General features: G+C 43.4%; 1 protein-coding gene across 1 annotated transcript in view; it reads right to left on the reverse strand.

Annotated features, from left to right (window-relative positions):
- CDYL2 (chromodomain Y like 2) overlaps positions 1-24,827 on the reverse strand; it is an 87,493-nt gene that overhangs the window by 44,141 nt on the left and 18,525 nt on the right. The gene's annotated exons all lie outside the window — the stretch shown is intronic.

Below are 24,827 nucleotides of genomic sequence, written 5' to 3' on the forward strand. Positions count from 1 at the left end.
AGATCCCACATTGTGTGACTGAGTTCCCTGTCCACTACAATAAAGATATACTACTGTCATTTAGTACAGGTCCCGCCTCCCTATGTGCCGATTTTGGACCTGCGGTTTTAACTAACCACAGGTTCCAAACTTGTGATGGAGGCTGAATCTGAGTTCCTGGATGATGAGACTTGCTCCCAGGAAAGTGTGTATAGGATTTCATCCCTAGGCTGGAGGGGGTGGGGCCTGAGGTGGCTGAGTAGTCCTGTTTTTCTGAGCTCCTGGAAAGCTCTTGGAAAGCACGCTATTTCTTCCCAAAATCGCAGGTCTGATGAGATCCAAGGATCAGTGGTCAGGAGAGGTCTTGATCCTAGTGATGGTGTACGGTTTGGGTCCAGCCAGGGACTGTTTTTTCTCCAAGGGAACCCAGCTATCGATGTCGGTGAGGGTGAGGATTCAATGTTGAAATTAAGTCAAAGGCTCCAAGCAAAGAAGGAAGTTGAAAGAAGCAAGTGAGTGTTGTTCCATTCTGCATGTCTGGCATTAATTGACTAATTGACTGCCTGATTAAGCTTTTGCCCGAGAGAAGGAGAAGGAGGGGAGGCTTTCTCTGCTTATTTGTTCGTCGAGGTGAGAAGAAGCTTTGGAGGAGACCTGCCGAGCTTGTTATGGATATATGAGCGCATGACTCTAACTTTATAAATCTAAAATTTGTTGGATTACAAATTAACCGTCTTGGAATACAATTATTGTTGTGGAGTGTTCAGTTTTGTTTTCCTGTGGAGAGCTTGTGGAGTGCCTGTGGAGAGGGGCTGGAGACCCGCATTTTTTTTTTGTTGTTTTGCAAAAGTGGTTGATTGTTTACATTCCTTTGATTATCTTCTGGAAAGGAATGCGGTTGACATAGAAACAGATATAAATAATAGAAATAAGATATAATCAACAGAAATAAGAACATCAGGGACATCTAGTGGACTAAAAAAGGCACTACAAGGACAAGAACAGGACTTGACAAGTGAAGTAAGAAGAAAGAAGATACAAGAAGGAAGAAAAAGGATGACAGGAAAAGGAGTGAAAGTTAGGAGCTCTCCTGCCCCGGAGTCAGCTTAGGAAAACTAACACAAGAGGAACCGAAAAGGAAAGAATGGAAGCAGACAATACAAGACAATATAGAGAAATTAGTGGCGATGGGACAGCAACAAACGAATCAATATCTATGGGTTCAAGCTAGTTTGGATGTGTTAACTACACAGTTAAATGATCTTAATGTGCAACTCAAAGATGTTATATCCGAATCACATGAGAAAAAACAAAGGATTATGGAAAAAGTACTGGAACTGGGAAAGCAACAAGCAAATCGATATTTACAAATCCAAATTAGTCTGGAAATCTTAATTCAACAGACAAATGAGTTTAATATACAACAAACAGGAGAGGATCAACAAAAGAGCAAAGAAATGGAAGATAAATCCAAAACATTGGAGACAGGACAAAACAAACAATTGGAAGAGATGGAGATAGCTTGGAAGATAAAGACTCAAAAGTCATCAGACCAGAAAGGAGAAGATGGAAAGTTGAAGTCTAGAGAAGAGGATTTGGCAGACCTCTTTGGATTTGGATATTTAGGTTGGAGACAAGGGAATAGATAAAAAGAAAGACAGTAATGTGCTAATTTTGTATGTTAGAAATTAAAGTTTATTAGATATCAATGAGAATTTATATAAGCTTTATAGGTGATATGTAATATGTATAAAAATTTTAGTTAGCTTGATATTAATAGAATTTTAGAGGATCATTTTAATGAATTAGAATTAATTTTAGGTGATATCATTTTGGAAGTTTACGTATATGTTTATGTATTTAGTCAAGAGGGCATATTAATTTTGGATGTTATAAATAGAGAAATGATATATGTAATCATTAGAATATTAAAAGTTGTTAGAATTTAGTATGTTAGATATTGGATTATGATAATTGTGAGGATTTTATATGCTAGATACTGGAAATACACGAAGAGCTCAATGAAAAATGAATTAATAGAGAAAATAATGAATGTGGCAGAAATGGACAGATTTCTAGAGAGCTTGGAACAACAGGTTGAAAATAAAGTTGTAGAAGTATAAGATAGGGTATTTAGATGAATGTATTATATATATGATATATTATATAAGATATGATATGATAGATAAATGATATATTAAGAGGCTAACATAGAAGAGGAACTGGATTAGGAAATATGTAATGATTTATTAGTTATAGTGATGTATGATATCTTGCACCCTCTAATATTGTGTTTATGTTATGGGTGTTTGTTATTTTTGTTTTTGGAAAAATCAAATTTTTTTTTTTAAAAAAGGTTTTCATCCCTAGGCTGTAATCCTTTCTTACTCACCAGAAACAAATACCTCTAGTTTTCCAGTCGCCATACAGAGGTGTACTGAGGCCTCCTGAGATGACATCTCTGGCCATGTCTGGAGATCCTAGCGATCGGACTCATGGATTTGTTTATCCATGGGTTTCAGTATCCTCAGGGTGTCATGGGAATGGATCACTCATAGATATTGAGGTCCGACTATAGTACATCTAGATGACAGTAATATAACTAGAGGTGCTTGTTTTCAGTGAGTAAGATAGGATCTTACTTACAATCTATGCACACTTTCCCGAGAATAAGTCTCATTGAAAACAGTGGAATTTACTTCTGAGTAGAGATACCTAGGATTCTGGTGTAGGTCTTACTGAACATAAGGGGCTTCCTTTTGAGTAAAATAAATAACACGTTTTTCAAACACTTCTAAGTATAACCTAAGTCTTCACCATATCGATGCACTATATGCAGGCAGTCAATGGGCAACCCATAATTATCTCCAGAGAGACATTTTTCACTTCTGTTACTGCAGCTTCAAAATGCTGTGAATATTTTGCTGTTTCCAAAGTCTATTTGCAAACAGTCTGGTTACTCAAAAGGGGAAAAATAATCTTTTTCATTTTTTATAACTTCTCAAAATCCATTCACAGGCAGTTCGGCTGATAAGAAAAAAAAAACTGATTGCCAGATAGTCTGCAAAAAGGGTATTTTTTTCTTTCAAGGAGCAAAGAAACCAAATCATTTAGTTTTCCATTTTCTCATCCATTCCTTCTTCAATTGGAAGTGACAGATACAAACCAAACCACTATTAAAGTCTCCATTTTTGGTCATTTAAATTGGTGGAAGTGTACCATTTACCCCCCCTCTTTGACTCTGCTGGAGCTAAAACAGTCTGTAGGTGCTGCGAACATGTATTTTGCTCTCCAGTGTGGAATTTCTAAACCTGTAGATGTAGCTGGCATGGCAAGCAACATGACAAACAACTGTCTTTAATTCCAGCGGTGGCTTTCACACAGCCATAGACCTGTTCTCAGTGATCCAGGCCTTAATCACATCTCGACTAAAGCCCAGGGCTCTACACAGGGCTGTCCTTGAAGACAATATTAATAAATGCTGCTGCCAAAGTCTGGATGTGGGCCAGTTTGGGAAGCCTCTCACTTCCTTCTCATTCCAACTGCACTGGCTCCAAATCCATTTCCAAGTGTAATTCAAGCTGCCTTTAACTGATTGGGATCAGGATCTCTCTCATTTTTACCAATAAATCAAGGAGATGAAATGAAATTTTCCTCCAGGAAAATTCAGTTCCTGCATTGACTTTTCCCATTCCAAACAACTGCATAACTTCTTCCTTGAAATGAGTTTCACTATGTTGGAATGGCATTTGTGTCCACACAGAGGTTTGCCACCCCTCACAATGGCACATCTGATTTCTTCAAAACATGCAATCACAATAGCTTTGCAGAGTTTGCAGCTTGAGTTCACATGCAGAGCACACATGTTCCACCAAAAAGTAGCATCTCTGGAGACTCTTGTTGAGGCAGAGTTTATGACACTGGAAATGTGCACACCTGTTGCCTAATTTGAGCAACTAGTTAAGGAAAAGAAGTTTCTCCAGCTTGCATGGAACCATTTTGGGAGAATTTATATTGTGTAAATCCTCCTTATTTATTCTTTGCTCACTTTAAGGAATAAGAAGACTTAGGGCGCAATTCTAAGTCACTTTTCAGTACCGACATAAGGGCAATGCAGCTCAGAGGTAAGAGTACAAACAAAGGATCTGACCAAAACTGAATCAGGCATTTGCCATCTCACAAAAGAACACTTCAACCTAAACTTTGGAAAAGGAGCAAGGTGTGTGTCTGATGAGATGCAGATCTTCTTGCTCTCACAGAATAGCTTGCAACTAAAACACATCCAATGGCATTTATTATTTGGAGAGGTCATGGAATGGAAGCAGGTCACTGCCATTCAGTGGTGTATGGGGGGTGTCCAGGAGGCCAGTCGTGTGCGGGGGTGACATGCCCCCCTCTGTGTCACTCTGGGTGTTTCCTGGGCTCTCCATGGGAGGGGAATACTAGTCAAGGTGGCGAGCACTACAAGTTGGACCCACCTGCCCTCCCTGGCCTCTGTTTGGCTCTGAAATGGAGCCATTCTGGAAGCAGAGGAGGGTGTCAGGTGCAGGCGCAAAGGTGAGGCGATGATGCAGGGGGGTGATGCCATCACATCACCCGGCCCTGGCTGCCATTAGGCCCCAAAGTGCTTCTGCTGCCATTTGAATTCATACACCTGCCACATGCTGTACAGGAGTGGTGCATCTCTTTCCATTCAGAGGCCCAATTTCAAGAAACTCCAGGAGGGGCAGAAATCTGAAGCTTTCTCCAGTGCAAATATATTCTCATAAAGAACAGTTAAAAGGGAATTATCCTGTCCAGAGCCGTCCCCCCCGCCTTCCACTGGGAATGTGTAATGGAAATGTGCAAGATCCCTAAGGGAGAGAGTGTGTGGTATCAACAGTGGCCCCTTGCTCTGGCAGGCAAGCATAGGGTTAACCCCAGGGCTCTAACTAGCAGTTGGTATGCTGTACAGTTGCATCCACTAGAGACAACCAGGTCATTAAGGGATAAAAGCAGCACCTGGAGAAGGGAGAGTTGGGTGGGTACAGAAGGAGTTTGAAGAGACTGAGAGAGCAGAAGGAAGAAGCTTGGAGGAGAGAGAACTAAACTGATGGATTAATGGACTGAGGAACTAATAGACAGACTGATGGACTACTGGACTTGCAGACTGAGCAATGAACTAGCTAACTAAAGGATAGGTGGGTGAATGGACTATTGAGGCTTGCTGGAACAGAGACTGCTGAAGACTGGTGTGTGGCTGCCACTCCCAAGCCGTGCTGAGGGCCAAGTTGTTGCTGTGGTGGCTGAAGAAGCTGCTGGCAGAAGAGGGGAGGAAGGAGGACCTCTGCAGGTTGAACAGACAAGCTACTATCCCATTTACTCTCATTGTTAAAAGGATACACATAGTAGCTTGTTCAAAGTACAGGTCTGTAACATTTCCCCAAATGCAGTCACATACCATGGGAGCATCAAGTCTAATAGATTAAAAATAAAATATTTAAATGAATGGAGACCCACCTGAAATTGGCTTGTGACCACCTAGTGGGTCCCGACCCACAGTTTGAGAAACACTGCTCTCGATGAATCTTGGACTAGGAATTTGGCAAAACAATATGCTCTTGAAAAGGATGGTCTGAGGAGGGGACAAGGACTTGCTATGAGGAGGGGAAGACTAAAACCCCCAAAGCAAGCTAGACAAAATGGGAGCAGTGATTTATCAGCAGCAGGCTGCAAAGACAGGGGCTTTGTCATAAATAGGGACACTTCGTAGTATATGCTAATCCCTCTCCAACTCTGTCATCTAGCTGGGCCTGTCAGTTGATAAATTAGCCTCTTCCCCTCTTGGTTGTGACTCAAAAGGGTTGTTCAGGCAGTATACTCTACACCCTTACACGCACTGCTGCTGAATATTTCTATAGCAAAAAGAAACTAAATATAGGGTGTCTCCTACAGAAGTACAGTTAGGAACTGGAGGTCTGTTCATAAGGTGAAACCTTATATATTTGTGAGACACAAACAAAATTGTGCAGTGAAAGAGCAACTTTCTGCAGTGGTTGAAAAAAAAAATAGATATTTTAATATTTATATAAAATAGATAATAAGCCACTCACTAGCGAATGTATACTCTAAAATATAACTCTGCTTCTTTTGTTGTGCAATGTACAAAATGGACCTTAGGGTAGCTTGGGGAGGAGGCTGCATTTGTGTTAGTTGCACATTATAACTTGCATTTTACATTTTACCACAAGTTATAAGCTGCATTTGTAGCCACTGGGGAGGAACACGAGTACAATTCTATGGAGTACTGTGTTGGCTCTCCTTTACCCAACACGACTGGATCTCTAAAACTCTGCATCTCCTTCTCCAAAACTCAGCATCCCTCTCCCCCTCACAAATCAAACAAGCATCTCTCTCCATCTCCAAAACCAGCACTATAATCCCTTCGCAAAAACATCGGAGCAAAGAAATTGCACTTGTGCAAAAGTGCGAACAGAGCATATCATCCTGATCTTATGCAAATTTCATTGGATATCTGTTTGTTTCCAGGCTCAATTTAAAGCACTGGTGTTGACTTTTAAATACCATAATAATAATAATAATAATAATAATAATAATAATAATAATAATAATAATAATAATAATAGTACAGGTATTTCTATACCGCAGATTTCTCCTCGGACTTTTTATTCAAGGCAGTTTACATGGGCAGGCAATTTAAATCCCTGTAGGGATTTTTACAATTTGAAAGGATCTATCTTTCAAGAAACCACAACATTCAGATGTTTCCTTCTTGATCTGGTCACACATTCTGGCCTCCATTCTCCCACGCTCAGAGCAGATGGAATAACTCAGCTCAGCTTGTCAGCTGCTTCAAGGTCGCACGATGCCGGTGGCCTCGAACTGGTGACCATCGGATGTTAGGCAAATGGAGGCTCAACCCTCTAGACCAGACCTCCTGCTTAAGAACTGCCTTCCACCTCAACAACCTGCATGAGCCCTAAGATTGGCCTTGGAGTCCCTGCCTTGTATCCTATTATGTCAGAAGTCTAGCAGGCACACACAAGAGAAAATTTTTTTAATGGTAGTACAAAAATTATCCTGGGGATACCTCTAGGCTCCTGAATTTAGCCAGGCACATAAAAACTAGGGTTGCCACACCATGTGGGTCACCAGATTTTACCCAGATTCCAGGCATGCCACCCAGTGTGGTCCACATCAAGCCTGGATTAATTTTTTTTTTTAAAAAGAATAGTTATAGCTGTTATAGAAACTGAGATGGCAGTTCCAATGTGGTGAGAATATTCTACCCAATCCTTTAATGAGAAATGAAACTGCTTCTGCCTCCTGGACTTCCAGCCAGTGGACAAAGTCCAAGCTGAAACTCGCATGCAAGGGAATGCTAATAATGAGTTTCTTTCCCTCTCTCACACACATGCCTCACACAGGTAGGAAAACGAACAACAGTTCAGTTCTCTGCAGATGGAACTTACTGATTCTTTTTTGAAACTATTTGGTGTGGGGTTTTTTTTTTTCCTCCCTGGGAGTTTAGTGTGAACTGTCCATAGAGTACAATTCAGAAATCAAGGATTTCAGCACAGTTGCAATTGGGCTGCTGTGTCCTGTCCCATCTCCCAACATAGGAACAGATGGAGAAGCTCATGATTTTTCCATTGCAGACCTAATTTCATATTTCTAAAATGTGGTGTATTTATTCAACATGTTAGAGTGCAGTATGCCTACACACAGGTCAGTGGTGTGTGAGGTATGTATGAAGTGAGCAAGGTTGGTGTAGTGTTTATATTGTTGGAGTAGGAAGGTTCAAATCCTTACTCAGCCCCGAAGCATTCTGGGTAACCTTGTGCTGTCACAATCTATCTCACAAGGTTCTTGAGAAGATCATAGGAGGGGTTTTTAGACAGCCACTGAAGTTGCTAAAAGCAAGGTCATTTCAGACTTTTGGTTCTGTTTCTCGTGGCACAGGGAACTAAGTAGAATCCTCAGGTCAGTTGGTTTTTTCTCATGCCCTGGGATGACGAATCTGCTTGTAGGGGACTTCCCACACTTGACTCTAAAACGTTGTGATGGATCCACAGTGTGTTGACTTGTCTTTATGCTGCAAACCTTGTTTTTCACCCTGTCACAAGAAGCATATCTGAGAGCTTCAAGAAGGGCTGGTTGTGAGATCTCATGGAGGATGCCAGCTAGTCATACGATGACTAAGACGGCCTCTTGAAAAGCTGTGTATGACTTACTTGTTCAGGGAGAGCCAGTCCTGCACAGCCAATCAAAGAACCATCATTTAAGTACGATCCCGTGTGTGCCCCAAGGCAAATCTGTATATGTGGCCATGATCTGTTCTCCAGAGATAAAAGAACCCTAAAGAGCTCTGTTGCAACAGGCCAAAAGCCCTGTTTCCTGTATCAAATCTAGTTTCCTGTATCTCACAGTGGCCCACTAGATGCCTTAGGGAGCACAAAAGACCACAAGATACCGGCATCCTGTTGCCACTCCCTTGCATCTAGCATTCAGAGACAGACTACTTCTAGAACCAGGATGCTGCATATACCTGACCTGTGATGGACTTTTCCTCCATAAGGAAGGAAGACAAAACTCACACGCAGGCTTTTCAAGCAGCATTTGGCCACTGCGCAAACGGGTGATTGCAACTAGAACCCATCAAATGCAGTGCTCTTCAGCAGAGTCAGTTCTGACAATCTGCCAGTCATCAAGTGCAGAGAAGGCAAGTGATACACAGGAATGTGTGAACAGGTAGTTGAATGCATGAACTGACGATACTGAAAAACACTATATACTATTTTGAAAAACACTATATTGAAAAAAAACACTACATCTGACTTGGTCTGGACAGGACATCAACAGGATCTTTTAGCAAAGGGCCACAAGGTATCATATAAGATACAATTGTCAGTTTGCTAAAAATGAGCTTGTTTCTCAGTTTTTTCCCCTATTTTCTCTGACAGACAGATGGTTGAAGTTGATTTCAGGTCGTTCTAGGGCCACTGCTGAGCTTCACCCTATAACCAGATCCTTCCCTATTTTTCAAGGGTTGTCAGTCTTATGACATCTCCAGATCCCACATCAGGAACCTTGGATGCACCCAACCAGGCAGCCAGAATTGGTGCATGTGTGAATTATGAGCCTGCTATGGATAGAATTTTCATATCACCCAAGGTCAGTTTGAACACAATACTTTCCAGTGGAGAAAGTTCACACATTTGGCTGAGAACCATCAAGTAACGAAGCCTATATGAACCAGCCCTTATTTTATAACATTTGACATCTGCAAGAGGGATCTGAAGGCCTTAGCGATGGACCTCAACAAGTGGGAAACCCTGGCCTCTGAGCGGCCCGCTTGGAGGCAGGCTGTGCAGCATGGCCTTTCCCAGTTTGAAGAGACACTTGGCCAACAGTCTGAGGCTAAGAGGCAAAGAAGGAAGGCCCATAGCCAGGGAGACAGACCAGGGACAGACTGCACTTGCTCCCAGAGTGGAAGGGATTGTCACTCCCGGATTGGCCTTTTCAGCCACACTAGACGCTGTGCCAGAACCACCTTTCAGAGCGCGATACCATAGTCTTTCGAGACTGAAGGTTGCCAATACAATATTTTATAACATGCTTGTTTAAAGCCAGTTCTATTATACCAGTTCAAGAAGTTCAAGCCAGTTCATGAAGTTGGCTTTACTTACTTACTTACTTATTTACTTACTTACTTACTTACTTACTTAGGGCCCAATCCTATCCAACTTTCTAGCTCTGGTGTAGCCACAATGCAGCCCCATGGTAAGGGAACCCATGTTCCCATACCTTAAGAAGGTTCAAGTGACTGCCCCTTCACCACAGGATGCAGCACACATCCCACTGGAACAACTACACCAGCACTGGAAAATTGGGTAGGATTGGGCTCTTACCTACCTACCTGCCCCATGACCCACCCCAGGCACTAAAGGGAGAAAATATATAGTTCTGGCTCCCCTATCTAATCATGTCAGATTTTACAAACAGAATTTTCCATAATAATTGGTTCTGAAGGTCACAGATGCTTCTCCACTAGAAATCAAAGTGCATCAATATGAAATATGCCCCCATCTGCTTCTGATGCTTGGTTTAAGCTGTGCTGTGAGCAAAATTCTCTGCAACACCCTTGAAATTGCAAGATCCATTTTTTTACTAATGACAATGACTGAAATATGTGAGCGAAAGGAGGGGACATGTGGATAAGTATTCATGGATTGTATACCTCCCAAAGTGCCTTGCTATACTGCCCAAACTTGTCAGCTGGGGGTATTCATCAAGGCAAGGTCCTTCCTGGGTCTCACTGAGCTGGCTGCCACTTCCACCTTTCGCTTATTCCCACTTGGATTTGAAAGGGAGACCACAGCATGTGCAATGTGTCATGTAGCTTGATCCTCAACTATCAGCAGTAGGAGTAGAGTAGTAAAAGGGAGCACATTGGAGCATAGCAACAGGATTTCTCCTACAGCAGGAAATGGAATGGTGATGACATCAGCAGAAATGCTCAGATGCTAACCTTGAAACTTTTTTTGCAAGGACCTTAGCTGAAAAGAGGCCTCAGTCTCAGCAGGAGGCAAACTGAGAAGTTTGTCCAGGGCCATCAGTAACAGTTTATCCTGCATCCACATGTATATAGATAATGTAGGTAAGAAGTAAAGATGGATAGATAGGTAGAAGAGAAGAAGTAGGACAGCTTCAATCACCCACAGCACCTGGCAGTTGGGGATATGCAACCTATGAACATGGAGGCACCATCTGGCTGCCACAGCTAATAGCCTTGTATGCCTGAAGATCTGAGGCTGCCAGTTCGAAACAACCGGAAGTACCCGAGAACTGACGACACGCTGATATACTGATGAGCTGACCCTCGGTGGCTGAGAGGAGTTGCCGTCAAGTGGAGTGTGGGAGGCAAAGGGCCAGAGAGAGGCCAGACCGGGAAGGAATCCAGCTGGAACGAGGAGTACTATGAAAGACAAGAACTATTCAATTGTAAAAATCCCTACGGGGGTTTAGAACAGCCTTGCCTATGTAAACCGCCTTGGATTAAAGTCTGAGGAGAAATCTGACGACCAAAGGAAGGCGGTATATAAATACCTGTACAAATAAATAAATAAATAAATAGCTGTGGACCTATCAACCTAAAATTGGTCTACTCTCTCTTTAAAGCCTTCTAAGCCTAGGTGGCTTCACAAAATCTTGTGGCAGCAAATTCCAAACACACATTGTGTGAAGAAGGCCTTCCTTTGGTCTCCATGTACCATCAATTGTGTTGGATGATGGCGAGTTCTTGCATTTTGAGAGCGGGAGAAAAAAATCTCTTTCCAACCACTTTCTCCACCTTGCGCATCATTTTCTCAACTGCTGTCCCACCTCCCCCTTCATCTTTTCATGCATGCATTTTCAGGGGTTTCTTCTGCTGTTGATTTTCAGACAAGCTGTCCATACGGCTCTTTTCAACTCTTTCGCCAGATTATATCCATCTTGCTACCCACTGCACGTTTACTCGCATCCATTATTGGCTCTTTCTGCCTGGATTGCAGTTTACTTAGGTGGACATAAACCCATTGGAGGGGATCCCCAGGGGAACAATGTTGATAAGGAGTTTGAAACATGACATTCAAGAAACGGCTGAAGAAACTGGAATATTAGGTTAGAGGAAGAGCTAAGAGTTATGATAGTAGCATTTTAAGCATCTAAAAGACAGGACATAAAAATGACTGGAGATGTGATAGTTGGTGTTTTGGATCTGAGCCACAACACAGAGAAACAGTCAAGCAGCCAAGTGTACAGGAAAGGACCATCTGAGAGTTCAACCTGTGTTGGAATGACAAGTTGCACAGACTGAGGATCCAGTTCTGAGCGCAGTTTTACAGAAATCAAGTGGCCTTTTATTGGGTCTTTGTATCACCTGAATCCTGCTAGTAACTGCAACTGACTATCTGCAATGGTGCAAAATGCAAAAGAAAGCAGATAACCAGCTCCCTTTGACAAAGCTAGCATAGGATATACTATAGCATAGGATGTTTCGCACACAGCGAACCTGGTTGGAGACCATTTGAGGACAATGAGATAAACTGATCAGGGAACTTGTATGATTTGTCTTCCAAGGAAAGTGGATCAGCATTTCTTAAGGATACTATAAGGTGAAGGAGTCTGCTATACCACTACAGTTATAACGGAAGCAGAAGACTCGGAAGATCAGAAAAGTGGTTTCAGTGGATTGGCTTCACTATTATCAGTAAAATTCAGTCAGGGGTATATGTGAAAAAAGGTCTAGTTGCCCTAACGGGCCGCAGGCTGAACAAAAGCCACAACAAAAGTTGTGGCTGCAAAAAAGCTGATGTGTTGTTGCTGGGCTGCATTAACAAGGACACAGAGTCCAGATCCTAGGAATAGTTCCACTCTACTTTGCACGAGTCAGACCTCACTTGGAATATCAAATTCAGCTTTGGACATCACATTTCAAAAAGGACAGCGATGCACTCAAACGAGGAGAGCAACAAAAGAACTAAGGTGATGAGGGGTCTGGAAACCAAGTCCTAAAAGGAACTCTAACATTCATATGATCCTATTATCCTTCTGTTTCCTCCCACCAGAGGGAAAAGACTGGAACTAAGGACCATATCACTACCTACCCGGAGACATAAGAATCTGCCTCTCAATGAAATTCCCTAATTCAGTGGTTCTCCAACAAGTGGGTCATGACCCAATTTTTTGTGGGTTATGGGGCTGATGCTACCCAGAAGCTGCAAGACATCATGCCCCAGAATGCCTTGTGGATTCTGGGTAGTGCTGGCACATGACCCACTTGTTTGACTGTACTGCAACTCAAAATGCCTTATGGAGTTGTATTCTGGGGTCTGAACTGAATACTTGTCACTGCTTTGTGGTCTTGCCTACTGAGGAACAATGAACAATTGTTCCAATTTACTCTCTGCCTACCTTTCCTTGATTTAATCAACCTTAGTCCCTGCTCAACCATGATTTTTAAAAATTCATTCACACCACATTTTTAAAAAAGTTATTACAGTTCCAATCTACGACAACACAAATTGGTCTATCTGTTCACTATTATATAGGGACATCTATTGTATTGGCAGCCTTCAGTCTCGAAAGACTATGGTATCGCGCTCTGAAAGGTGGTTCTGGCACAGCGTCTAGTGTGGCTGAAATGGCCGATTCGGGAGTGACAATCCCTTCCACACTGGGAGCAAGTGCAGTCTGTCCCTGGTCTGTCTCCCTGGCTATGGGCCTTTCTTCTTAGTGATACACCATTAACTGCTTCTTTTCTCTTGGAAGGATAAGCAGACGTGACACAAATCTTGGAGAAAATTAAGGGCCATGTTTCCTGAAGTCAGTACACTGGATCTGTGTGTTTGCAGTGGGTCCTGCCCACATGGTCAACCTAAGCTGTGCAGGAAGCTGTTAAAGCCCGAATCTCTCCTGGCATCCTGGTGCTGGTCTTCTTTGCTGTTCCCTTAAAGGAATACCTGCCTGTTTGTGGGCAACCAATCCTGGCTGAGCCAATCACCCATGTGTGCACGCGGGGGGGGGGGGGTAGCATAGCATGTTAGCCCCATTCACACATGCATGTAGACAGAGTGGCATTTTTGCACAAAGTCTGATAGTTTATAAACATCATATCCAATGATTTTAAGAGCCATTCCCTCTCTGTTCTTAATTTTTGATATTGTGCCCATACAATTTCCATGGCCACAAAACAATTCATAGCATTTAATCTCCATTGATACAATAACTGCTGGATTATTAAATAATAATGTCAAATTTCAGGCTTTCCCCCATAATTACTACAATTAGCTGACATAAACTAACTCTCATAAGTTATAAGGCAGTGGTTCTCAAACCGGAGCGTTGCGACAGCCTGAGAGTCCTTGTCTCTGCCCCTTTAGGCAGAGGAAGGGGGAGGGCAGCGACGTGATTCTCAGGATTGTGCCGCTGTGGGGGCAGGGGGCTTTATTCTAACACATATTACCTCCTAATGGGGACTGGGGGTGCAGGAAACCCTGTAGAGTGCTCTGCAGGGCTCCCCCGCAGCTCATAAAAGGTGAAAATAGCAATTGCAACTCATTTCGGGGTTAAAATCATGAAACTGGAAGTGGGTTGGGATAGCTATTTTCACTTTTTATAAGCTGAGGGGAGCCCTGCAGAGCACTCTGTGGGGCTTCCTGCACCCCCAGACCCCATTAGGAGGTCTGAACCCTGGCAGGAAGTAAGATGTGTTAGAAAAAATAATAATAAATAATAATACAGGTATTTATATACTGCCTTTCTTGGTCGTCAGATTTCTCCTCAGACTTTAATTCAAGGCGGTTTACATAGGCAGGCAATACTAAATCCCAGTAGGGATTTTTACAATTGAAGAAGGTTCTGTCTTTCAAGAACCACAACATTTCAGATGGATCTTTTATGATCTGGTATTACATTCTGGCCTCCATTTTCCTCCCACACAGGCTGACAGCGGCCAAAGAGCAGGTGGAATAACTCGGCATAACTCGGCTCACCATTCACAGTGCCGGTGGCCTCGAACTGACAACCTTCAGATGTTATCTTCAGGCAAACGGAGGCTCTACCCTCTAGACCAGACATCCTGCCCCTGCAGCAGCACGATCCTGAGGATTGTGTCCCTGTCTTTTCCCCCACCCCTACAAAGACTTATCTCAGCTAGTTTACTCCCAAGAAGTATGGAACCCCTCATGTTACTAGAAGAATATAACTACAGTTGTTGCTATTCAGAAAAAAATGGAAGAAACGAAGGCTGGTTCATCCAGCCAGGACAGCTGAAGTGGTTGCCTCAGACAGCAGATTGGTGAAAGGCCATTGCCCACTTATTTGTCTCCCCTGTCCTCCTTTCTCCTTCCACTGCCTGGATTGGGAAAGGAAGAAGGAGGCAGAGTGGAAGAGGAAAGAAGGAGAGGTGGGGAGTGCTGAGCTAGAACATTGGAAGGTGGGAGGAGCAGAGGCTGGCACATCATCCGTAAGGGGAGCAGCATCTAGCATGCCATCTCAGGTGTAAGGAGGTCTTGGGACAGCACGGGGGAAAGGATTTAGGAATAATCATTGCATAGTAAACAGGTTTGGATTTAGAAGCATGTCCTTCCATTATTAAGGACAATGAATCTGAAAGAAAACGTGTATAACATCTCATTTTAGTGGCACTGAAAGACAACCTAAATGAAAAACAAGCCTGTCATATGGGGAACGACAGGTGTTGGTACAACAACAACAGATGTTGAAGTCAATGAGACTTACTTCTGAGTAGACAAGCAAAGGACTGTGCACTGGAGAGCAACCTTGTGCTCCATTGAGTAAATAATAGGGTATAAAATTCCAGAAGATTCAGTAGTAACCTTATTAAGTCATCTAATGGGTATTGTGAAGCTGGATGACTCAGAGGTAGTCAGAGGTTAATCTTTTGATGACAATTTATTTAAACTACATTTAAATAAAGTTAAATAAACTGTATTCATTTAAACTTATGCAAAAAACATTTATGGGCTAGCTCTTGGTTAGCAGAAAAACTGAATTGGCAGTGGGCTTACAACTTGTTCTGGGCAGAAATACAGGCCCCTTGAAGGACCAGGCATGTGTGTGTTTGAGCTCATTTCCAGCACTGTATTCCTTGTTTGCTGTTTTGGATTTTCATTTTCTGCAAAAACACAGGCCACTTTTTTTTTTTTTTTAAGAGTTTTCAATTTGGCTGAACTAATGGTATAGCTAGAGGGGGGGGGGGTGCAAAGCAACTAAGTTTTGCAGGGAGCCTCACCATGGTGTGCAGACGAACCCTCCCCTTTGGAGCCTCCATTTTGCTCTCACTGCCTGGAATGGCTCCAAAGAGGAGGGGGAAGGGTCGTCTGCATGCTGAGGTAAGACTCCCTGCAAAACTTAGTGCTTTGCACCCCCCCTCTAGCTACACCACTGGGCTAAACGATAGCCTAAAGTAGGGCAGATTTGGAATCAGCACAGTCAAAACTGTAAATGCATGTCTGTCTACCTCTAGTCTAGACAATTTCTTAAAGTCCAACCTGGCTAATATGCTTATGATCCGTTGGGAGCCAATGACCAACCTGGATGGATGGAACCACTTCAGAGCCTAGGAACACTTGCGGGTTTAGGCAAAGCTTTGACCTGGTGTAGCTCCAGAGGTTCACCATGTGGGGCAGCAGTATATGTAGCCATGGTTTCCACCCCTACCCCAGCAGCTTTTGATAACTGAATATTACATTATTCTAAGGAAAACTCCTCTCTTTGTCAGAAAGGTTATCATGCAACTGATAATTTTATCTGCCCCTTTTGTCCCTTCTCTAACACAAAAATATTCTTTGAAGTTTGATGAATCATTCAGAGAATTCTAAACATGGCTGCATTACAGATTTCCTGTGGTTAATGTGGCAACAGCATGATAAATATGGCATTGTTATTTAAAGTCTTGTTTCTGAACATTTCCAAGCTGATGTTTGAATTTTCCCAATGGCACTGCACTGACCTGACACTTCCATTGTAGCTTTCTGTCGCAACCAACGAATCTTTCTGAGTTGTTGCATCAGTGCATTTATATGTCTGATTTTGGATGCAATATACAAATCAATGCTGGTTCTTATATTGCCATTCTGTCCTGCTCAGGTGCTTGGTTTGCGGAGATCGTGGCATGGAATGTTAGAGTAGGTAAGGATCTTGAAGGTCATCTAGTCCAGCCCCCTGATCAGTACGGGCAAATGCTGCAGGGTCTCTGACAGAGGGTCATCCAGCCTCAGTTGGAAAGCCGCCAACAAGGGAGAGCTGCATAGTGGAGTCTGTTCCAGTGCTGGACAGCTCTTTCAGTTAGGAAATTCTTCCGCACATCTACCCTAAATCAACTTCCCTGTTGTTTCAACTCACGGGTTTGAGTCTTGCCCTTTGGAGGCACAGAGAGTAAATCCTCCCCTCCTTCTACATCACAGCTGAAGACAGCTGTCATGGCTCCCCCTCTCCCATTTTCCAAGCTAAACATACCCAGCTCTTTTAACCATTTAACCAAGGTTCCAGACCCGAATACGAAACAGTTTATATTGGCATCAAGTTGACCAGTTTGCAGTTTCCCGAATCCTCCTTCCCTTTTTAAAAGACAGGGACAACATTTGCTAGTCTCCAGACATCTGGCACCACACATTTTTTTCAGGAGTTCTCAGGGACTGAGATCACACTCAAGATCACACTCACAAGTTCCTTCAGAACTCTGGGCTAAAGCTTATTGAGTTGGAGACTTACATTCATGGGCAGTCCAATCATACGGTCTGGCAGTGGCACAAGGTATAGTGCTACCAAAACGGCCACCACTATATCCTGTAGGGCCAGAGCAGCCACCAGAGTCTCCTCTGCTATTTAGAGGGTGCAGAACCAAGGAGGACCTTGTTGGGCCATACAGCTCAGCTGGCACTGGCTTCTCTACCAGCGCTGGGTGTCTCCTGCAAGTGGTAAAGTGTCTTATGGCAGTTTTACAATACCAACCAACGGTGGTGGTGGGGCTGGAGTGCTGATGGTGCACCAGACAGGATTGACCCTTAAAGTAGCTAGATGTTCCCTTCCCATTGCTTTACCTAACTGGAGCCATAAAGAGACCCCCCCCCCCACTGCAACTGCGGTTGGGATTTTGTTCTGCAGATGACTTTGCTGGCTTCTACCACTCCTTAAGAATATGAAAGAGGATCTTTCCTAGAAGAGATACTTGCCTGAGACTCAATAGTCACCTATCGAAGTCGTAATCACATTCTGAAGAGTCTCTTATTATGAAAAGACTTCCTCACTTTTCTGTACATACAGCACTTCAGAGAGTTTCACGATTACTCAGCCCTTGTCTTCCAGTTATGCCTACAAATATCTAGAATGTCATTTACATTTTTCCATACAAGGGGATTTTGGGATCTGCCCTTCTAAATGTTTCTCATTCAGTTTTGAGAATCAGTTGCATTAATTCAGCATTTTCTCCATTAGCCCATATTCATTATCACTGAATCATGCCTCTGGGTTATGTTCAACATTTATTTTAATCTGCAAATACGCTTTACAGCCTCCTTATTCTATTTTATCATGTAGACCTTGCAGTTTGCTATTCAGAATGGTGCTTTATTTATGCCAATGCCACACTTTGCAAAACATATTAACCTGAAATACAGTCAGCCCACGCCTTATACAAGGATTACATTCCAGAGTCAGGGTTGTTGTTGGCAACCTTCAGTCTCGAAAGACTATGGTATCGCGCTCTGAAAGGTGGTTCTGGAACAGCGTCTAGTGTGGCTGAAAAGGCCGATTCGGGAGTGACCATCCCTTCCACACTGGGAGCAAGTGCAGTCTGTCCCTGGTCTGTCTCCCTGGCTATGGGCCTTCCTTCTTTGCCTCTTTGCCTCAGACTGCTGGCCAAGTATCTCTTCAAACTGGGAAAGGCCATGCTGCACAGCCTGCCTCCAAGCGGACCGCTCAGAGGCCAGGGTTTCCCACTTGTTGAGGTCCACTCCTAAGGCCTTCAGATCCCTCTTGCAGATGTACTTGTACCGCAGCTGTGGTCTACCTGTAGGGCGCTTTCCTTGCACGAGTTCTCCATAGAGGAGATCCTTTGGGATCCGGCCATCATCCATTCTCACGACATGACCGAGCCAACGCAGGCGTCTGTTTCAGCAGTGCATACATGCTAGGGACTCCAGCACGTTCCAGGACTATGTTGTTTGGAACTTTGTCCTGCCAGGTGCGTCGGAGGCAGCGCATGTGGAAAGCGTTCAGTTTCCTCTCCTGTTGTGAGCGAAGAGTCCACGACTCGCTGCAGTACAGAAGTGTACTCAGGACGCAAGCTCTGTAGACCTGGATCTTGGTATGTTCCGTCAGCTTCTTGTTGGACCAGACTCTCTTTGTGAGTCTGGAAAACATGGTAGCTGCTTTACCGATGCGTTTGTTTAGCTCGGTATCGAGAGAAAGAGTGTCGGAGATCGTTGAGCCAAGGTACACAAAGTCATGGACAACCTCCAGTTCATGTGCAGAGATTGTAATGCAGGGAGGTAAGTCCACATCCTGAACCATGACCTGTGTTTTCTTCAGGCTGATTGTCAGTCCAAAATCTTGGCAGGCCTTGCTAAAACGATCCATGAGCTGCTGGAGATCTTTGGCAGAGTGGGTAGTGATCGCTGCATCGTCGGCAAAGAGGAAGTCACGCAGACATTTCAGCTGGACTTTGGACTTTGCTCTCAGTCTGGAGAGGTTGAAGAGCTTTCCGTCTGATCTGGTCCAGAGATAGATGCCTTCTGTTGTAGTTCCAAAGGCCTGCTTCAGCAGGACAGCGAAGAAGATCCCAAACAAGGTTGGTGCAAGAACACAGCCCTGCTTCACGCCGCTTCGGATGTCAAAGGGGTCTGATGTGGAGCCATCAAAGACAACAGTGCCCTTCATGTCCTTGTGGAAGGATCTGATGATGCTGAGGAGCCTGGGTGGACATCCAATCTTGGGGAGAATCTTGAAGAGGCCATCCCTGCTGACCAGGTCGAAGGCCTTCGTGAGATCTATGAAGGCTATAAAGAGTGGCTGTCGTTGTTCCCTGCATTTCTCCTGCAGTTGTCTAAGGGAGAATACCATATCAGTGGTGGACCTGTTGGCTCGGAATCCGCACTGTGATTCTGGATAAACATTCTCTGCAAGAACCTGGAGTCTCTTTAGTGCAACTCGGGCAAACAACTTTCCTACAACGCTAAGGAGAGAGATGCCACGGTAGTTGTTGCAGTCACCCCTGTCGCCTTTGTTCTTGTACAGCGTGATGATGTTTGCATCCCTCATGTCTTGAGGTACTCCACCTTCTCTCCAGCAGAGACAGAGGATTTCATGCAGCTCAGTGATGATGATCTCTTTGCAGCACTTTAGGACTTCAGCAGGGATGCTGTCTTTTCCAGGTGCCTTGCCACAGGCAAGGGAGTCCAGGGCCATGTGAAGTTCTTCTAGGGTTGGTTCACTGTCAAGCTCCTCCAGCACAGGCAGGCACTCAATGTTGTTCAGCGCTTCTTTGGTGACTACATTTTCTCTGGAGTATAGCTCAGAATAGTGCTGCACCCAGCGTTCCATCTGCTGCGTCCGATCCTGGATGACCTCGCCTGTGGCAGACTTCAGAAGGGCAATTTTCTTCTGCGTTGGACCTAGGGCCTGCTTGATACCGTCATACATCCCCTTGATGTTGCCCGTGTCAGCTGCTATCTGTATCTGCGAGCAGAGCTGGAGCCAGTAGTCGTTAGCACATCTCCTGGCAGTCTGCTGGACTTTGCTGCGAGCAGCTCGGAGGACCTGCAGGTTGCGCTCACTGGGACAGGCCTTGTATGCTGCTTGAGCTCTCCTCTTTTCCTCAATGACTGGTGTCAACTCCTCAGAGTGGGCTTCAAACCAGTCTGCCGTCTTGTTGGTCTTCTTGCCAAATATGGACAAGGCGGTGTTGTAAACGACAAATTTTATGATGACCTGGCCACCACTATCAAGAAGATCCCCATAAAAGAGCCATTGTTCATCCTCGGCGACTTCAATGCTAGAGTTGGTGCTGATAACAGTTCGTGGCCCACTTGCTTAGGTCAGTTTGGCACTGGGAAGATGAATGAAAATGGCCAACGCCTGCTAGAGTTTTGCTGTCATCACAGTCTCTGTGTCAGCAACACGTTCTTCAACACGAAGCCCCAACATAAAGTCTCTTGGAGACACCCAAGATCAAAGCACTGGCACCAGCTCGACCTGATTCTCACCAGATGCTCCAGCCTTCCCAGCATCAAGATCACACGCAGCTACCAGGGTGCTGCCTGTGACACCGACCACTCCCTGGTGTGCAGCAGAGTGAAACTGCAAACAAAGCGACTGTACCACACAAAAAAGGAAGGAAGACCTCGCATTGATACGAGCAAGACCCGGGATCAGAGAAAAGTGGAGGAATTTGCACGAGCGCTTGAGGAATCTCTTCCAGGCCCGGTCGATGCAAACGCATCCAACAGATGGGAACATTTCAAGAATGCCGTTTACAACACCGCCTTGTCCAGAGTCAGGGTATAAAGCTTAAATTGCATATACTCAAAATAATCTTGCACGTACCTTTCATTTGGAAAAAATGTACTGTCTCTTTAAGAAGTACAAGAGGCAGTCAGGAACTGAGACTAACTGAGGGAACTGCGGCTTCATTCTCTGATCTCAGGCTCAATCCAGGGAATGAATTTAGTAAGTGCAGTCACTTGCACTATTTAAACTCTTATCTGTATTTCTGTTCACCAAGCACATGTAAATGAGTTTGAGCATGCTTAGAAATTCTTAATGGTAAGGGCGGTTTGGCAGTGGAATAAATTACCAAGGGAGGTGGTTGATTCTTCCTCTACACTCTCCTTCCCCAAACTGTGCATCTTTTGAAGAGTCAGGAAGCTGGGCAGCCAGATCTTGTCTCCTGGTGCCCTACTGCCCCAGCACCTCCACTTCCAGAGGGGTTGGGCTGGACAGGGCAGTGCCACAGAGTCACCACGGCAGTAGGGCAAAGTTCCACTCATCATACTGTAAAGATCACCAGTGGTTGTAGTACCCTGGTTGAAAAACATGGGTCTAGGGTAGTGGTTCCCAAATATTTTAGCACCAGGACAAACTTTTTAAAATGACACTCTATCAGAATCCACCTAACTTTACGAGATTAAAAAAAAAAAAAAAAAAAGGTTTCCCATTACCAGCTGCTCAAGTCTGTTTTTATCCTTTTTACTATCATTGGGGGGGGGGGCTGTCTCCTGGAGCATTTGGTGAGCTCTACCTTAATCAGATTGCCACCATCCTGGTAGCCTTGCATTCCACTTCACCTGGCCATTGATAAGAGCCAGGAAATTGTCACCCACTCTACACATACATGTGGCTCAGTTTCACTTTCCGTAGGGCTCAAGGCATTTTACTTGTTGGCTTGAAGAACGTAAGAAGAGCCCTGCTGGATCAGGCCTAGGGCACATCTAGTCCAGTTTCCTGTATCTCACAGTAGCCGAGCAGATGCCTCAAGTAGAAGGCAAGATACTTGCATCTTGCTACTGCCACTCCCCTGCATATGGCATTCTATTTACTGGGGGGGGGGGAAGACACTTGGTTTTAGAGTTTTTTGGGATCTGTGTTCATCAGATCCCATTCTGGTGATGTTGTGTTCCTCTCAGCCTGCCCTTCAAAGGGGATCAAGACATGTTTACATACCCATGAGTAAACACATGCGTGCTGCTCCACTTCAGTTTCTATAGGGCTCAATCCCTTGTCAGTGATCAGCTTGTCAGTTTTCCAACCAACCAAAATTTGTGTCACAACCCAGTGGTGGATTGTGACTCATGGTTTGAGAATCACTGCTCTAAGGTCATCTGGAAGTGTTCTCCTGCATACTCCATCAGTTTCAGTGGCACGATAAGTAGCCATGTAATAGAGAGGCTTCTCCGTGGCAGTGTGAAGTTGTGGAACTCCTTGCCGCAGGAGATCCATCTGCCCCCCCATGCACTGTTTTTGCCACCACTTAAAGACCACTATATTTATGGTGACTTTTATGGTCCAATGTTCCTGTAGCTTTGTTTTGTTTCTATCACCTCCTGTGCTTTTATTGCTTTATAGTGTGGATTTGCAGCTGTGCCATGTCACTTTGTATGGAGAAGCACACAAAAAGAAGCATACGTATTTTAAATGAAATGAAATTGAGACCTCCCCAACTCAAGAAAGAAATGAACATCTCTGTGTGTTTGCTGGAAGTGAAACACAAATGAGTAACAGTTTTTCTTCTGCTTTCACTCTGAGTTCCAGGCAAACAAGAAACTTAGGTATCGTTTTGATTTCACTTGCACAGTCAACTGTGAATTCATAACACAATTTTTGGTTTGAATATCTGCACTTTTTATTTTTTAAAAGCCCAATTGTAAACTGATAAGGTACATGCTCTCTTGCTCTCTCTCACCCACACAGACACACACTTACAAAGTGAATCATTAATTATAACTTTGAAAATGCCAAACTTTCCAAATATTGTATTGGTATCTATTCATCATGTTGCAACTAAGGGTAAGGTTTTCTTTGTGGTGTCTCCAGTACTATGACACTTCCTTCCAATTGTATTACAAATTGAATCCTCCCTGTGAGCCTTCCAGCAGGACCTGAAAATGTTTTTACCCTGTTCAGTTCTTACATTCTCTTGATTTACGGTTTTACACTGCTGATGCTAATTTTTTTTATTTAATTTGTTTAATTTTAACAACAATCTAGAGCAGAATCCTGATGCAGCAAGTCTATTCATGAAGAAATGAATGAAGAATATTAGTTGATATTAGTGCCTGCTAAGTACTTGAAAATGAACAAGTATGCTGATGGCAATATTAACTGGTGAGGGAAGACAGAAACAAGATCAAAGCAAACCAACTGGGTAAGGCTGGTGTGATGAAAACAACATTACCATGATACTATTGTTTGTGATGAATAACACTAATAATATAATAAGAACCAATGACAATTAGTGATTAATCAGCTGTCTTCCTCTAGGAAACTGAAGTTGGTTTTTGTAGAAGAGACATGGATATGAACTCCACATTTCCAATGCTCAACAAATGTTTATGTGTGAGAAAATTGCTGGATATTAACTCAAGATAATTCTTGTGCTCCTCATGTTGAAGGACAATTCATTCTTTGTTCAAAACCACTGACACTACCAAGATGTTTATTTCATAAAATAGATTGCTAAAAATCCTTCCCTCACAAAGATATGAGATAACGGGGAGAGAGAGAGAGACTAATATATAGAGCCAAGAATATGCTGCGTTGCTAAAAGTCTAATGAATGGACAAAAGTTTCTTTTTTTCACAGCAGCCAGTCATCACAATAAATCCTTTGATTCCAAAAAAGAGCTAATTTTGATCACATTTGAATTTTACAATTGTTTGGAATAGGACACGTGTGAGCACTGGCTAATTATATATTCATGTATACCTCATGTCCACTGAAGTCATAATTTTGTATATGTGACATCACATTTAGACTCATAACAACCAAGTGGCATAAAAAAGTAAGACACAAAGACTTATTTTCAAAACCCAGAGCTGAAATTTTCCTACTGAAATACAATAATTGTCAGGGATACTTAGCATTTGTTGTGGTAGAGCTGAAGATTTCCAGAGATTTGGGAAAAAAAGAGAAGAGGCTCTTCAATCCCTACCCCAAGAGAAAAAGTTCACAAGGAAAGCCAAAGATGATGCTTTCTTGTCTTGCTACATTATTAAATAGCTCACTTCCCAAAACAGTATTAGCATCTATTATTGCTGATGTAAATTATCATTGTACATTAATACCTCTCATAATGCTGCTTCCTTTAGCAAGGATTTGTTACAACACTCTTGGTCTGTGCATGATTGGCAACTATACTAGCCAATGGGAGCAGTGCATTCTGAGAATTCAGGGCTAATCAGAGCTAACTTCCTGCCTCAATTTTAATAATATCACCCTTAGTGCAGTTTCACATAGCACTCTACTTTCCAGAACAGATCCCCTGCATTCTGAGAAGCACAATGAACCCAGGTTTAACAGATGAATGGGGGGAAGGGGTGTCCGTTAATGCCAAAACTTAATTTAATCCAAATGTTAATAGCCAGTACAGTACATTGGTTTCTTGGTGGCTGGAGATGTTTCCTCAGTGGTTAGAGAGCCACCAGTCAGTAGTCATTATTTCCCAAGTCTGGTATACAGAGGTCCATTAAATCGAGGTTCCAGTGTTTTACTGTACTTATTTTATGAGTGTATTTCCACATAAGAACAGTCACCCACTGTATCTCTCACATGCCATAGCCAGTTGG

Source organism: Tiliqua scincoides, chromosome 9, assembly GCF_035046505.1.
Source record: "Tiliqua scincoides isolate rTilSci1 chromosome 9, rTilSci1.hap2, whole genome shotgun sequence".
Lineage (NCBI taxonomy): Eukaryota > Metazoa > Chordata > Lepidosauria > Squamata > Scincidae > Tiliqua > Tiliqua scincoides.